The 16652-nt window shown below is 38.1% G+C and overlaps 1 long non-coding RNA gene across 1 annotated transcript in view; it reads left to right on the top strand.

The window, feature by feature from the left end:
• Window positions 1-16652, top strand: part of LOC112487915 (uncharacterized) — an 82675-nt gene that overhangs the window by 21254 nt on the left and 44769 nt on the right. The window contains exon 2 of the long non-coding RNA XR_003051467.1: window positions 12322-12360. This is a non-coding gene — a long non-coding RNA (uncharacterized LOC112487915). The remainder of the gene's footprint in view (window positions 1-12321; window positions 12361-16652) is intronic.

The raw sequence follows: 16652 nt of genomic DNA, 5'->3' as shown, positions 1-16652 counted from the left end.
ATTGCAATGCCTTTTTTGTCTCCGTAAAAATTCAGAACTCAGATGTATTTCCTGAAATGTGTTTTTCACTTTACATTAATATTCAATTTTTGCAGAAAAAAACAAACAAAACGAATATTGCATTTTAAATTCCAAAATATTATCGGGGCTGCCAAGTTACATTCAGATTTTCCTGCAACTGCTATTAAAAAGAAAATAATGAAACTGAATTAAGTTTTTTGTGTAATTACATATTCGCTGTCCAAGGTGCTGATTTGTCTGCTAATAGGACATAGGGAATACCTGTACTTGAAACTACAAAATATCATATAACACCAGGAGTCGAGACACTTTATTTTCTCATGATTACATTCTTTTACAACGTGTGCAAGGTCAAACTCTAAGAAAACACTCTTACTTTAACACATGTGAAACCTGTAATACACATTACGTCTTTAGATGGTGCTAAAACAATACACCAGTGAAATTACATTAAATCCAATAAAGATAAACCTAAGCCATTAGGCCTTGGGGAATTCAAGCAGTTGAGGTCAGTAATCACAAGGAAATACAAATTTAGGATACTTGAACTGATTAATGAAATTAATGACAAATCATTTGTATTATCCATTTTTACATATGAGACATTTGGGAGTATTTCAATTAGAGTCAATCATTATGTAAAAAAAAGTAAGCCCATAGAAACTGCCTTCATGAAGACAATCTGAGCTTTGTTTTGGAAGATTACTCTTATCAGATGGGTCTCACCTGTAGAGCGTCAGCAGACTGCAGCTCAGCAGCAGGTTGTGGGCCAGCTGCAGACAAATGTACACTAAGTGCAGTCAGTGTGACGGCTTTGCACAAAGTAGTTGACTGTGTGGAAGGTGGAGGTTCTCCTTCCAGGTGGAGGTGAATTCCTGCAAAAGAGAAATGTCAGCGCTCCAGTTTAGTTTGGATGTTTTGGGTTTTGTTTTGTCTGTCATAAAAATCTGCCTACAGTTTTAACATTCAGTGTATGTTTCTTTGAATTCAGGGCATTGTTCTGTTTCACGGTACATGACATTTATTTCTGTCTCTCCTGGGAGGCAGTAACATGTTTAGGAACATTCGATGGACACATCAAAACAACCTTCCTCCCACAAGTCTGTTTAGAGAATGCTTCAATTGGGTTTTTTAACTACATGTGAAGAACAGGGGGCAGGATAAGTGAAGAACACATAGATTTAGGCACAAAGGAAGGGGAAGTTCAGAGAACCAGATGGCAGTCCTTTGATATTGTCTTTCTTTGACAATGCCAAAGACTTGGACTTGGAGTCTGAGACAGAGACGCAGAGTCCACAGAGTCCACAGAGTCCAAGGTCCACATCACTGTGGTTTGGGGATGCTTCAGATCAACATGTTCTGTGTGCAAATAAACAGATGCATGCAGACATACAGGGCCATACATGCTGTATGTACATGAATACACAACTGTGCCCACAAGGATCATAATATCCACATACGTACAGTATACAGACTCAACCATAGGCAGCTGGGACAATGCAGTATTTTTTTGGCTACTTTACATCAAATGGACACATGGAAGATGTACGTCTGAAATATAATCTGCTTCTTCCTAAAATTGCAGGGAATTGCGTCAAGATATTTACCTTATTATGGAAAGAATTCCCCTTCTTTTCGTCATTGACCATTTTATTTTTGTTGGGATAATGACAGTGGGAGCTAATGTTACTGCTAGACTTTTGGTGGAAACAATGGGCACTCTGTAGACATCATGTGTTTTGTATGTCAGATCAAATGAGAAAAGAGAAAAGAGACAACCAAATCTTCATATTCACATACACACTGTATTTCATATATATATATATATGTATATATATATATATATATATAAACTGTGTTATTGTGTAATGTGACTGTCATTTTTATACAGAAATATTTATTTTCTTTTAGCTTGAAATAGCATTCTGTTAATATTAATTAATTAATATAAAAATAAATGTTAGTTGTTTAATTAGTAAAACCCAAACTAATGAGTGCATACTTAGAAATACTGCAAAAAATGATATCAGGACCAACTTCTTTTGTAACTCTTTCACTATAATCCTAAACAGAGTTGAACACAGGCAGTTGGTCAGTCATCTTTTAATGTTTCCTTATATCTTTGCCTCTTTGTCAATATGCATGAACATGGAACATGGTATTTTTGGTTCTCAAAGACATGTCATGATTTACTGCTGAAGACCAGCCTTACCTACATGGTCTTCTGGCCGTGATTCAAAAATGTCAGTACTTGGCTTGTTCTCTACAGCAGTTGGCATTTATGTCAGTTTAATATCGGATTGATCTGAAAAATGATGCCGTGTTTTTATGCCAGCCAACCAACCAGCCGTCCAAGCTCAGAGTGCAGACTTTTTTTTCTTCTTTTCTATGAAATTGCAAGCAGGTGTTAGTCCTGGCTTTTTCTTTCCTGCTGCTACCCTCATAACCTCCCCCTACTGGCCCCCTCTTTATGTAAGTAAAAGAGCAACAACTCAGTTCACAACGTATGAAAACTTCCTCGGTTTGAACAGATTTTCACAACGAGGAATCATTAAGATTCCTCTTTAAGATAAGAAGGATATTAAATCACTCTTATGTTCCACCTAATTACAACAGTTACATTCATTCACATAATAATACTACACAGGAAAGTTATGAACACAGCACATTGGTGTGCAGCCAGACTGGGATGAAGTTCATTTATGTTACAATCGTGGTAAACATTTCATGTGTTTTAAAACATGAAGTTGGATAAACTTGACTTAAGATAACAACAAAGTGAAAAACAAATGTATGGTTGGAGGTGGATTTAGGTCCATATAAAAAAAATGATCATGTATGAATCACTGCAGCAGAACTGAGACTGGATTACCAGGGCTCCTCCACTTACATCGGAGTTTTGTTACTATGGTTCACCGTAGCTCTGTTTTCGTCACGTCTTAACTCACATACTGTACATCAGTATCTATGTCACTCACCCACGGTAACACAGTGGTTACATCATAATCTAGGACATAAAAATAGCTGACTTATGCCTGTGAGCTATAATGAAGGGCAAAAAACCCCAACAAAAACAATAGAAAGTAAACGCAGCACAATCCAATGTATGACGTACAACAGGTGAATGTAAACAAAGCTGTCTTTGGCATGTAGCACCGTGTGACGATATATTCGTGTTTGTCCACTCCGCTCGCCAACTATTTCCCATTGTTGTTTGAATATATCACGTTAGAACAAGACTTTCTTAATAAAGACAGCGACGTAAACATAAAACTATAGGTCGAGGACGTCGTAAACCGAGGACCTCCCGTATGGATCATAGCTGCGGTACTTAATCTTGACTAGAAGACGTACAATGTTAAAAGGTCAAACCTGATTGGCCGCAGAATAAAACTCATGCTCATGTCTGCACAGAGCATGTCTGTTCAGATCTCAGCCTGTATTATTTGCACTAATCTACCTACCAGTGTAAGCTGCAGAATAAACTTTAGACATTCATTTTCCACAGTCGTTCCGTCTGTTGTTCCTAACTTTTTTTTTCATGTAAACATTTTAAACCCTGCTTGACAGTGTGTGATTCATGAGCCGCTCTTAATCGTGTGAGAAAACAATTTGTTTGACATGAGTATTAAACCACAACAGAGGAAAAACACATCACTTCCCTGTGCCCTGGTGGAAATACAGTGTTTCTCCCTGCTGTAAACAAAATAAGAAGTAGGCAGCAGGTGCCAGGACTCTGGGTTTCCTCTTGACTCTGATGTTAAGTCTATTGTTTGCAGAACGTTTCGCCTCTTTACGCCTTGATTCTTGAAATTAAATAAACAGTGCAGATATATGCAATTAAATTCCCATCTTCTCTTCTCTTTTGACTCATAATGACACACAGCACCGAGCCGTTTCAGAGGTCTTTCTGGGCCTTTTTTCACATTACATTTTTTGGCGCCGCATTTAAGTCATGTTAAAAGGAGCACTTGTTTACAGATAATCAGAAAATACCTAAATTATCAATACTGTTGTTATTATAGTCAGGGATGACCGAGTCGCAGATATGTTTCTATTGCTAATTCAAATGATTAGACAGAATCACCACATTACAGTAGGATACACATACAATCAGGTCACACAGATCATACATGTATGCCACAAGGTTTGAGCCAAATATGACTATATGGATAGATAGATAGATAGAACTTTATTAATGTCCCTGCTCTCCCACACATTATCACCATATATATTAATTAAAAAGATAAGTTCCTAATGACCTTTCCAGTAGAAAGAGCTCAATATCAAAACAGTAACGGGACATAAGAAATTAATAGAAAAGAAAACTCAATGAAAGTAATACATTAAAATCCTCAATGTTTGCAATTAAAGCCATTAAATAAATAAAGGTGAGATAGCATTTTTCTAAATCAGCTGCAGTCCCGACTGCATTTTACAGGAGTGGCCATCAGAATGAGTGTGTAACTCAATAATAATATTAATTAAAAAACCTTATGATGAGATCATCTTTGCAGAGAAAACCCTTGATGAACTGCTGTGCAGATTGAGCCTAAGAGAGATTTAATGTGTCGTTCTGTGAAGCTCATTTCCTTTGAGGTCAGTTGTTCCTCTAAAGTTGTTCCCGCCGTCTCGGAGACTGTGAATTTGGTTTTAATGGGATGCTGAATTAATTATCCAGGATTTAATCAGGCTGTTTTGGCTGCACAGAAAAATGACATAACCACAACCAAGTGTCCCGAAAGCCAATGTTATGACACCACATGCTGCTCAGTGAGACGGCGACATCGTCATAAAGCTGCAGAACACCAGAGAGCAACAGTGTTTCTGACACTGGCTTCTTATCAAGCACAGCCTCACATTCATGGCTCCTGATTAATGACACCTTGTAGTAATCATCATCAAACTGATGGGGTATTAGCGGTAGCTGGGGCTTTACTGCTCTTTAGTTATCGTAATTTAATAATAAAAAAAACCCCATCAGGTTTATTCACTGCACAAAGACCAGTTGCAACTCAATACTTTGTGAGAAACTGAAGAAAATGTCTTTAAATGACAATCAGAAATTCTAATCATTTAAAATTTATTAGAGATTCTTCACACAAGTCGTCGTCACCTGCAGATTACACGCTGGCGGTAAAGATGAGGAAGTAAATCTCGTGCAATGTGTGTATGTATATATACATACATCTATGATCTTTTAAGTGGGTGGTTCTTAGTTGCTTCCTGTGGCCTGTTCACCATACATTGCACCGCAGCATTCCTCGAGAGCGATTCATGGATTTTATTAGATTTCTACGGATGTATGCTTTAAACATTGTTAAAAAAACTGCAACAATGTCCAGGACACACACACACACACACAGTATATATCAGTTCCATCTGGTTCCCTCCAATGAGAGCGCGAGCAGCGGCACTCTCTAATTGGACCGTAGTCTCCTTCAGCGTCGTCAGGGTAACTATATCTAGAGCTGCTACTGTCCAACCAGGAAATTCAAAGGGACACATTTCTTCCAAATTCTGCCAACGGGAATATCTGCTTTCAGCCACCTCTTAAAAAATGTTAAACGCACAGAGACACATATTTCTTTGGTTTTCTGACTACGTCTGCGCTGTGTTTCACAATGTTTCTTCCGAGTGAGAGTGTTTGGTTTTGTTGCTGACCCGATGTCAGAGGGTCGACTTGTTCTCAACCTCCAACCATTCTCTCTCTCTCCTCCCCCCCTCTGTTAGACCCCTCCGCCCCTTTACCCCCCCCCCCCCCCCCAAAAAAAAAAACAGTGTGATATAAGCAGATGATTTGATTCTTGTTGTAGCTGATGAGTACATTATGTTCATGGCCAATGACATTACTCTGGTAGACGCTGGCATTTATGGTATCATTATTGTGCTTAGAGTTCCAAAGTCTGCCAAGAAACATCCTCTACACCATTAAATGGCCAAGAACAGGGGATTGAAAAATGAGTGCATCCAGGCTTTTGATGTGTAAGTAAAACAAAGTGATCAGGCGACATACGTCTTTCTGAACTTCCATTTTTAATTTTGGGGTCTCCATGCCGACTATAGTCCTAGCGGTAAATATTGCTCGACTAAAGTGTTCTGCATTCAGGGATGCTGCCCTGAATACCTGTGGTTATAATGAGTCTTTACTGCAGTTTATGATATTTTTTGTTTGTTTTTGAGTTGAACTTTGTTCAGAAAACAGCCAACGAGGAATTTTCCTTTCTTAAAAAAAAAAAAAAAGAAAAAAAAATCTACATGAACACCGCAGATAGAGATATCCAGAGTCCCTGTCTTTCCACTAGTGGACCTTCACAAATTTATTCACGTATTTAGCAAAAAAACAAAACAAAACAAACAACAAAAAAACGCACACATCAGCAGTTGATGTGTGCGGTTGGAAACAAACTTTGCAGAAAGCTCCCAAGACTTGGAGAAAGTGTGGAGCGCTGCTGCCAGCTGCTGAAAGCCTATTCTCTGTAATGAATCAGTTACCAACAATCTTTTTAATCTGGCTCTCGACTTTGGCAAATCCATTTGTTTGTTTCTTATTTTATGGGAATTGAATCTCTGTGACAAACCAAAAAAAAAAGAAAAATTATGAATTTTTATTGATATTCCTGTGCAGAGCTGCAGCTTTTTCCCTGTGAACCAGCACAATTGACTGAAACATGAGCAAAATATAAGACATTTACTTTAAAATAAGGCAAAATAAAGACATTGTCAAGTTTGACAAAGGGGTTTACAGTAATTTTAAAATGTGGTGAAACTGCACCTCCAATAAAATATCTCGTTGCTTCAACCTCGACTCCCTGCTGTAAATCGTGTGACCCTTCCGTGAACCGCCGTGACAGAGGGATGAGCAGAGGGACACAAACTGACTTCCTGACTTTTGAACTGACTGTCAGTAGCACATGTTCCATAAAATCATGTGCCATAAAGTCTTCACAGTGCCAGAGGAAGATGTGAGAGTCTGCATGTGTTGCCTTTTATCTGTTGGTCATGGCTGAGTAATTTACTTCATCAGCGCCACAAAAAACAGGATGTAAATCTCTGTCCCTGTGGCATGAAAGTCAAGAGGTTATCCCAGGTGACATATGTTGGACAGATAGGTGGACGGACAAATGGATGGGCTTGGAGCGTTGACCCCTAATCTATCCTGTGGAGTGCGACAGAAGGACGCGGCGTCGCCCTTCACATAACTTTCTCTGTGCAATCAATCCTAAAACAAACCACCCATGAAGAATCAGTGAGGTTCACACTACTGTTATTCTTTTCACACAGCATCAACATATACTGTACGTCCAGATTTAGATTGGTGATAGAGACAAAAATGAGAGAATGTATTCATGGTATAAAATCCGATTGTTGCTGTTCTTATTTATACACATGGGAATTACAAGGCTATGAACAATTCAGCATCAATTATGACAAATTTGGCTAGGTGTTTTGGAGCTAACAGGACTGTCTAATGGTCCGATCAGGATAACTGACACATCTAGATGTTCAAATGAATTATTTAGAGTATTTAACTCTGCCGACACCATGAAATCTGAATGAATCTTAGATCAACCCCAAAAATAAAAAAATTCTAAAAAAAATCAGCTGCTAATTACTGAAATATCTAACTAATAACTATTGAGTTAAAATGTTGCTTTAAATAGTAAAAAAAAACACCATTCAAAGTTTTTACCCCAATGTGTAAAGAAATATGTTATGATTTAGAATGAAAATAGCTGTAAATGTAGTTAAATTGATGTAAAATGTTTAAAAATGTTTCCACTAACCGAGAACTGGCAGAATGTTTAATCAAGAAGCTGACACACACACACACATATACACACACACACACAGAGGGAACAAAGCTGGCAGTGGTTGAAAACTAAATATTTAAATCTTGAGAAAAAAAAAGAGACAGAGACTGGGCTGCAGGAATACAGACCAAGACAAACTTGACGTTTGCTGACGAGATGCCTCCACGCCATGAAATGAAAACCTGGATGGAGACACATTTCGAAAGCGTATCGTTTGTTTTGATAAAAATAAACTTTTAAACAAAGTGATACTGGGGAAAATCAATGTTCTGAAACAAAGAGACTTTTTTTTTAATTTACCAAAAAAAAAACAAAAACCCTATTTCTCCAAATCCATCGCTCCTCCTTTTGACTTTGACCAGCAGTGTTTGAGACAGATTCTTTGTAGAATTTTGACAGGTGTCCTATAACAACTACATACAATCTGAAGAACACAAATAGTGTTTAAATTAATAATTTAATTAATTGTTATAAAATCTGCTCTGTCAGTGTAAATCCCAGATCACTATCATATCTGAAAGGAAATTCATTCTACTTCTAACAATTATTTGATTCCAAAATAGTTTCGATTTTAATTCTTAAAACAGTCCAATGCATCACAGTAGGAATCTGTGGAAGTGTGCAGTCCGTCCAGTTGTGGCCCATATTGTACTCAGGCTGCAACACTTCCTCAAAGGGTAAACCTCTTCTGTGAGACATTAGATCAGTTTGCGTTTGTTTGACATAGCAATCTCGGCTCACTGTGTAGCAAAACCCCAAAGGTTTATATACATTATACTTGTAAGGAAAACTGTGTGTGGAGCGGAGGGGGAGGTGGAGGTGGAGGTGGGGGTTCGAGCGTGGACACATCTTGCAGACATCAGCCTCTCTGAGAGCATAGCATGATTTCTCCAGTCAAGTTTCGCTCTGTGCAAAGTTTCACTGCCACAAAATACAGAGTATTAGATTCCAGCAGAAGAGTGAAAAAGACAGGAAAAAGAAAAAAAAAAACAACATAAAAACCCCAAATAAGCAGCTTCTGTCACATAATATTGTGATATTGTGTTGTTTTTCTAGCTCTGTGGGGGAACGTTTTATCCATGTTCTGTAAAGAAATAATGGCAATGATCGTTCAATTTGTTGTGGTTAAAAAAATTAACAGGATTTTTCTTCAAAACTTAATAAAAATGCCATGCAGTCACACGACATTTCGTTATTATACTAATGGCACATTTACCGACTCCATTGTATGTGGTCATAATTTAAAATGGCCGGTCCTTTTGTTCTGGAGAATGTAAAACTGTTTTGTAATTTTCTGGCTTTGATGACCCACACAAGTGCAATAAATTAAATGTACTCATAAAATAAATGTATAATTTTTTATTGGTTGAGCTGAGTATTTTTCCATCAGAGTACAGTTATTTAGCTATCACATTTTAAAACGTGGTTCTTAGAGCACTGTTTAAGGCTATTATTTTACGTGGTCAAAATTCAACGTCAAACTGATTCAATCCATCAAAGCAAATTACTTAGGCCATCATCATTACACTGCTATAAAGTCCAAATGTGAGGGCGATCATGAGGGAAAGACAGACATCCTATTTCATAGCATTGCATTTTCAGAAAATTTTAGATTAATCAGGCGTCGGTATGTAGTTACAAGAATGTGTGTGGTGGTCAGTGAAATGATCTAATTGATGTTAAAAGGAAAAGTGTTCAAATATGTTCGGAGGAAAGAGAAGGCAGTTGTAATAATAGAAACAAAAGTAGTAATGGCTAAAGGCTAATAGAAGAAGAGGCTGCAGAATTTGTTTATAACACAAAAAATAGAAATTTAACAAACATTAAAACCTATGAGCTGTACCAGAGATGCCACAAACTAAAACATACCCACTTTAACATACATAACATAACAACCTTTTTAAAACTTTTTATGTACAGTGATCCCTTGCTATAACGCGGTTTACTTTTCACGGTTTCGCTACTTCACGGATTTGCATCGTGCATTGTGTTCTGCATTCTGATTGGCTAAAAAGTCACTCCGCTTCTTCTCTACCTGTGCGCCAATAACGTTGCGGTTTAATATGTACACGTACGTAAAACAGCTTGCCAAATTGACATTACGTACGTGCAAATTCTCTTGCAATTTCGAGTTTATCAAACCCCATAATGTCGACAAAACGCTCTGGACCGGCAAAAGTACCTGCGGTAGGGACCAAAAGGCAGCGGAAGATGCTGTCTATCGGTGATAAAGTAAAACTATTGGACATGCTAAATGAAGGTAAAAGCTATGCGGCTGTAGGTCGGCATTATGGAATTAATGAATCTTCCGTTCGTTCCATAAAGAAGGAAGAAAAAAACATAAGGAAGACAGCAGCAATAAGTTTTAATAAGGATTCAAAAAGGGTTGCAACTGCCCGCAACAAGACCAGGTAATTTGTATTTTTTTCATAATCATTTTTAATTTTCTCCCGTTCACGGTGGGCGGTGCTAATCTCCGCAATTTGAAGCCTTCTGTTCACGTTGATGATTAAAATTATTATTTGACAGTACATTACAGAAGTTATTTGTTGAAACGTTTCTAAAGTACTTTTATTTTACTTTATTTGTGAAACAAATGGTTGAGACTGTAAAATGGTTTGTTCGTTCTTTCTCTTCTTTTTCTGAGTATTTAATTGTAAAAAAAATAAAGATTTCTACTTCACGGATTTTGCCTATCACGGGTTCTTTTTGGAACGTAACCCCCGCGAAAAACAAGGGTTTACTGTAATAATATTTCAATATAAAAGAACACAGAACAATTTGAACATGACAAGGTTTTTTAACCTAATATTGAAATAATTAAACTAATGTTTATACATCTAGTGACAGAGAAGCTTTACCTCACATGTTATTTCACTTGAGCGAAGAACACTTTCTGAGGAGATTTTGAGCATCATATCCCATTTTATAAGCACAATACAAATCATTCGTCTGAGGCAATAAAATCTGCCTGATTTCTGAGCAGAATAAACACACAGAGTGGGCTGAAATGGTCGGGTTTTGAAGATATATTTCTCTGTACCCTGTAATTTGTCTGATTATTGAATGTCTCCACCAGTGACTTGTATACAAATCAATCCAGGGCCACGCAATCCACAGGTTGTCCAAACAAAGCAATGACCTATGATGCTGAAATGTAGAGATTTATTAAATCAATGAAAACTAAATGTCCTGTGGATGTGAGCTCAAACTTGGATCACGTAGAAACTCTAGTTGTTTTTGTAACCTTAGCATGTGGACCAACAAAGGTTGAGGACCTAACCCTGTTAGCTGCCCACAAGCCAGCAGTTTGGACAGAATGAGAAGCAAAAGTTTTCATAACCTTCTGTCCTTGTATTACTTTGGTCAGAGTCAAACAAGTTTACGACCTTGGGATGTGCTGCGTAGTGTAGGTTGGTCCGGTGCCTTTTCCACTAGAACGGCTGTGCAAACACCAAGTGAAACAGTACTTGTAGTATTTGAAAAAAATAAACTGGACTCAAACGCAGATGCCAATGACTGGTGCCAGAGCAAATTATTAATAATATTCCTCAGGTTTATAGAGTTGTTTATGCCCTCAGGGAAGATCATAGAGTTTTAACGCTTCTGTCACCTCCACTCAAGGTAGTTTTAACCAACACTGTTTGTGTACGTGTGTGTACATGCATACTATGGAATGTTAGTTAGAAAAGGAACTGAGCGCTGTGCAGCAGTCTGTCTGTTTTCCTACCTCATGACCAAAATGAGCCAGGGAGGTGTACGATTCTATAAATGAGGCCAGAAACCACGGAGTGAGAAAAGAAAGGACAGAGAGAGTGCAGCCAAAATTCACATACCCGCAACAAACAACAACTGTTATTGGCTGTGTAGTGTTGATGAAGCGGGCATTAGGAGTAGAGATCATATCACACTATTATTTATTCTTGAGTATATCTCACTGTTACTAGGTTTTTATAGACTTAAACTTTTAGTGTTGTTTGATCTTGGCTCTCTTCAGGGGGCGCCAGTGTTTCCTGACCGACAATAATGGTGGACTTTTTTTTGGTCTGTGCACGGTTGATTGTCCTAGAAATTCTATTTTTTTTAATTACATGAATGACTTCAATACAACAAACCTGTTCAATGATCTACGCATTGTCTCAGGTGCTCAGGTGATCAACCAATCAGCACACAATGATTAATGGTGACAGAAAACTTGGATGATGACGACAGTTCATGTTTTTAATTTCTTTAATATTGAAGCTGATTGTTCTGGGTAAAACCTAATGTAACTACAGTGAAAAAGCAATAGGTAATACCTTTTTTTAAAAAGTTTGTCCCATACATAAAGGGTTTACTGTATATTTATACACATGGCGTCCCTGATGAATGTGCCAATCTATCGAATCCCAAGTGTGACAAATACAGACTGTTCAGTGTATCCATTATAAAGTTAAGATGATGTTTCTACAGTTTAATTGTAATGTGTTTGTGTCTGTTCTCACAGGTCCCACAGGCTGACGTCACATCTAACTGCCATCTGGGGGTATGTAGCTGATGTCCTTATCCTTCATTAACACGTGCTGTTTTTTGAAAAGTGTCTGGTGTTGTTTCCTTAGATACTGCTTAGTTCCATTTGTAAAATTTTCAAAATGTTTTTTTTAACTGAGTGGAAGTTGCCAACCATCATAGCCATATGATAAGAGGAGACCAGAATCAAACCCCCAATCTCTGATTTAAAGGCCTGCTCTACCCACCATACAACAGCAATTCACAGTCTGTAGCTTGACATTTGTTGGAGGTATCTCTAAAGAATACTGAGTATTTTCTTAAAATAAGCCACTCGCTTCTCATTTTCCATGCTAATGCTTTTGTGTGGAAGCTTTTTTTATTCTCTACTCGCTCTGACGTCAGTTACCTCAGCCTTCACACTAAAGCCAATCATATCAGAAAGGGCTCAGAGGAGTTATTACTCTTTCGTGTTGAATAGAAACGTTTTATTGTGTAATGTGTTTAGGAGTTGTTTCTGATTAGGATGTCTCCGAAACGCCTCACTGTGGAAGTATTTCCAGTCAGTGTGAGTGGGAGGAGATGCCAGGACAAATCAGAACATGGTGTTAGGGATTGTATATTACAGCCTGCCTGGTGATGCCTTAAAAGCTTGAGGTTATGCTGTAGCTGTAGGTGTAACTTTAGCTGTAGCAGGCTTCACCTCTAGTCTGCTGTTACGGTAACATCAAGTTGAACAAAGGTTTTCACCACTTGAAAACAGAAGAGAATGCCATTTATGACACTTCCCCCTCCCTGTTGTTTGCTGTTAAGTTATTAAAAAAAAACTGAACTCCATAATAATTCAGAAACATATCAACAGAGCACAGAGTGTCCAGAGGAACTGTTAAACACGTATTGTAAAACGCCCTGCAGTTCAGAGAATGCAGAGCTGAGTTCAGCAGATGAACAATATCAATCAGGGTGGATAAACAGTGAGACAAGCTTGAGTCCAGTGGACGGACTCCTCCATCTCTCAGCTCGCTGGCTGATAAGAGAGATAGGGCTGAGGTGCATGCTATCATCAGCCACTCAGAAATGAACTCTCTATTCAACCACAGGACTCGGGATGAGGATGTGTGTTCATAGTGATTTCATATGGACATATCATTATGTACTGGACATATTCATGTACATACATATATATATATTTATAAGTATATATATGTATGTAAGTTAAACCAGTTATTAAGTCCTCCTGTGCTGGAATTATTATTATTAACCTTTCCACAGTGCTGCACAAATGTCATTCTGGTGCAGATGTTTATGTTTTATCAGGTCAGATTATCCAACCCTTCAGCAGTAATGCCATTCATCTGGTCAAATATTTACAGTCGTTCTATTTACCTCCAGTATAAAGAAGTGGAAGACTTAACCAAAGTGGGTCGCTCACGTACTGGTTGCCAACAAAATGGAAGGTAATTGACATATATTTGTTTAAACAAGCCATTAGACAAGTGAAGACAGCAGTTTAGCTCGCTCAGCCGAACAAGGATGAGCAGACGGGTTATCTGTGTTTTCATCAGGTTAGCCATCCCTGGAGCCAGATAAATCTCCTGTGCATCCCACACTGGAGGAGGTCCGAGACATGTCTGTTTTAAAACTGATAAAGTAATATGGACATTGTTAAGCTTATATGGTTTATAAACAAATAGGGGGAAAAAATTCCAGCAGAGCATAATATTATATAACAATCGAGGAAATGCAAATATATAACAGTTGCTGTAAATCAGTGTATATTTTCTGCGTTGCTGTAGTCAGCCACCTTGTTGTTTAACTTTGTATTAAGCGTCCAGGCTTTAAGCACTGGATCAACACTGTCCCATATCTTCATCAATCATGCTGCACCTTCATACGCTCTGAAAAAGCACTCATGCTCCTCAGCTTGTGGGTTTGCAGTCTCATAACAACAACATGATGCTGCAGGAACCAATGCATTCCGTGCATTCCTCTAAAATACGTGTGTGTGTGTGTGTGCTGTCAGAGGAAAGAAAAAAAGAGAGGAGTTGGCATTTTAAAAATGTGGAGAAGAGAGAGGACTGGAGAAACTGCTTCAAGGTGGTGTGAGACTGGGCAGATGAGTGGATGTGAGGGAAACAGAGAAGAGGTGAAAAAGGAAAGGGAGGAGGAGAAGGTGGAGAAATGCGAGACAGAAGGGAGGGGAGTTCAAGCCGTCCAAACAAACAAAACCATTCCCACCTGTGGTATGACTGTGAGTGTGGCTGTGTTTACGTGTGAGGCAGATAGATAGAAGGATAAAGGATGATACTGTATATATGATTCTGGTAAGACGTCCAAGTTCACACTTAATCAGCGTAAACACATCCTCGAGCTGTACGACTGAACGCAGGCAGCCATTATTATGTGTGTGTACATGTGTGTGCAATTACTCTCCACCATTATCCACATGCTCCACCTGCAGAGAAAAGTTTACAGAGGGATGAGCAGACGAGCTGAGACTAACTTGAAACTCTAGCCTGTAAATAATTGCAAAAGCGCACTCCAAAATTATTTTGGTCTCAAAGGTCTGACCTACGCTGTATCAGACAAATTGATTAATTGGTTCAGGAGTCTGCAACCTGTGAGCCACATGCAACTCTTTGGCTTTCTTTTTTAGCTTGACTCAATGCCAAAACAGAAAACAAAAATCATCCCTCTGATGTGTATGGATATATATTACCTCAGCTTTTTTGTTTTTGGAGCATCAATATTTCTACTTTAAATGTGATTGGTAAGAAAAAAGAAAAAAAGTCCAATTATGTTGATATAAATTGATATAAATAAAACAAAATCTGTTTTGCAGCTCTTCAAAGAATTGGTAGTTGAGTGGAGTTATTTTGATAATTTGCTGTCAGATTTTGTTAGAACTTTTTGACGTTCACATCTGCTACTTTAGCCATTAGAAACACAACAATCCTGTGATGCGAGATCCAAGCTTACAGGGAACACAGTTGAGTTATGCTCAGACACATCCACATGTGGAATAGTGGATGGTAAAATTCAAACACTTGACTCCAGTCCATACTAAACTGTAAATGAACCACCAATACTCCAGTGGCTGTAACTGTGATTTGAGTTTCTTCTACAGTAAAGACCTCAGTCACCAGCTGACCATGACATTGTCCACTTTAAATATTCTCAGTGCCCAGCAGTGAACCTCAATGTGTTCCAGGTGCGACATTTTAATAATAATATAATAACGTTTCAACTCTCTTGTCTCTTTCTGCCACACCCGGAAATCTTCTCTCTGCTCATTTGTCTCTGACTAAAACTTCTAAAAATTCGTCCACTTTTTTCGCTCTCCTTTCATTTTTAATCCACAAACAAAACACGGAGTAAAAACAGATGCAGTGGTTTGTTTTAGACATGCAAAGCAGCCCAGACCAATGTGAAGTGGGGTGTGATATCCCATGAGTCTTTGAGGCCAGGCACATTCTTTTGGTCAAGCCCAGATACCAACACTCACCTTCAATTAAACTCTAAAAGCTAAAAGCAGCTCTGCCTCTTTTTGTTGTTATTTGATAAGACAAACATAAGTGAGGCTGTGATGTCTGTTTCCTGAGAGGATTGTGTTTGTCTCTGTCATTCTGGTTTACACGTACAGGAAAAACACAGAACCAAACACAATTGAAGCATAAATATATAAGTAAGGTTTCTATACCATGTCGAAGGAATCGGCTGCAGCTGTCAGCGACTTTGTTGTGTGTTCAGCCAAGCTCAGTATGTGCCTGTCATCATGATTTTAAAAACACAATACATTTTACATTTTGGCAGAATTTACAGCACGGTCCTCTGACCTTAAAGACATGTCTTTAATTTGTCCTCGCACAATTGGTCATAAATTATTGAACCTGTGCTTGAAGAAAAGAAAAACATCAAAATAATTTGAAGGTATGGACTGATTTGTTTTACGTTTTTACTGCTTTACATTTATGGCTCCTCAGTTTACGACAGTGATTTTGCTGTACATCCTCTATAATCTTTTTGCTTTTGCTCAACAATTTGCAAAACCACAGCCGGTGGCTTTGATCTCCTCACCGCCTACCTTCGATGTTCTTTGGTGCTGATTTTAGCATGTAAGTGTTCTGTAAATACTGTCATTACAGATAAGTGAAAGGACATAAGCCCTTACGTAATTCCCCACAGTCAGACTGCAATAAAATATACAGTACGCTGAACTCACTGGGAGTAATTTAAATGCATCAAAATGAAACTTTCCCCTATAACAACTAAAACATTTTCTAAATATCATCACAAGATCTGCAATTCAATACTTTTGAATCGATTATT

This window comes from Cynoglossus semilaevis, chromosome 13 (genome assembly GCF_000523025.1).
Source record: "Cynoglossus semilaevis isolate Cse_v1.0 chromosome 13, Cse_v1.0, whole genome shotgun sequence".
NCBI classification, from domain to species: Eukaryota; Metazoa; Chordata; class Actinopteri; order Pleuronectiformes; family Cynoglossidae; genus Cynoglossus; species Cynoglossus semilaevis.
The sequence above is the reverse complement of the archived record's forward strand: the minus strand, read 5'-3'. Positions and strand labels throughout refer to the sequence as shown.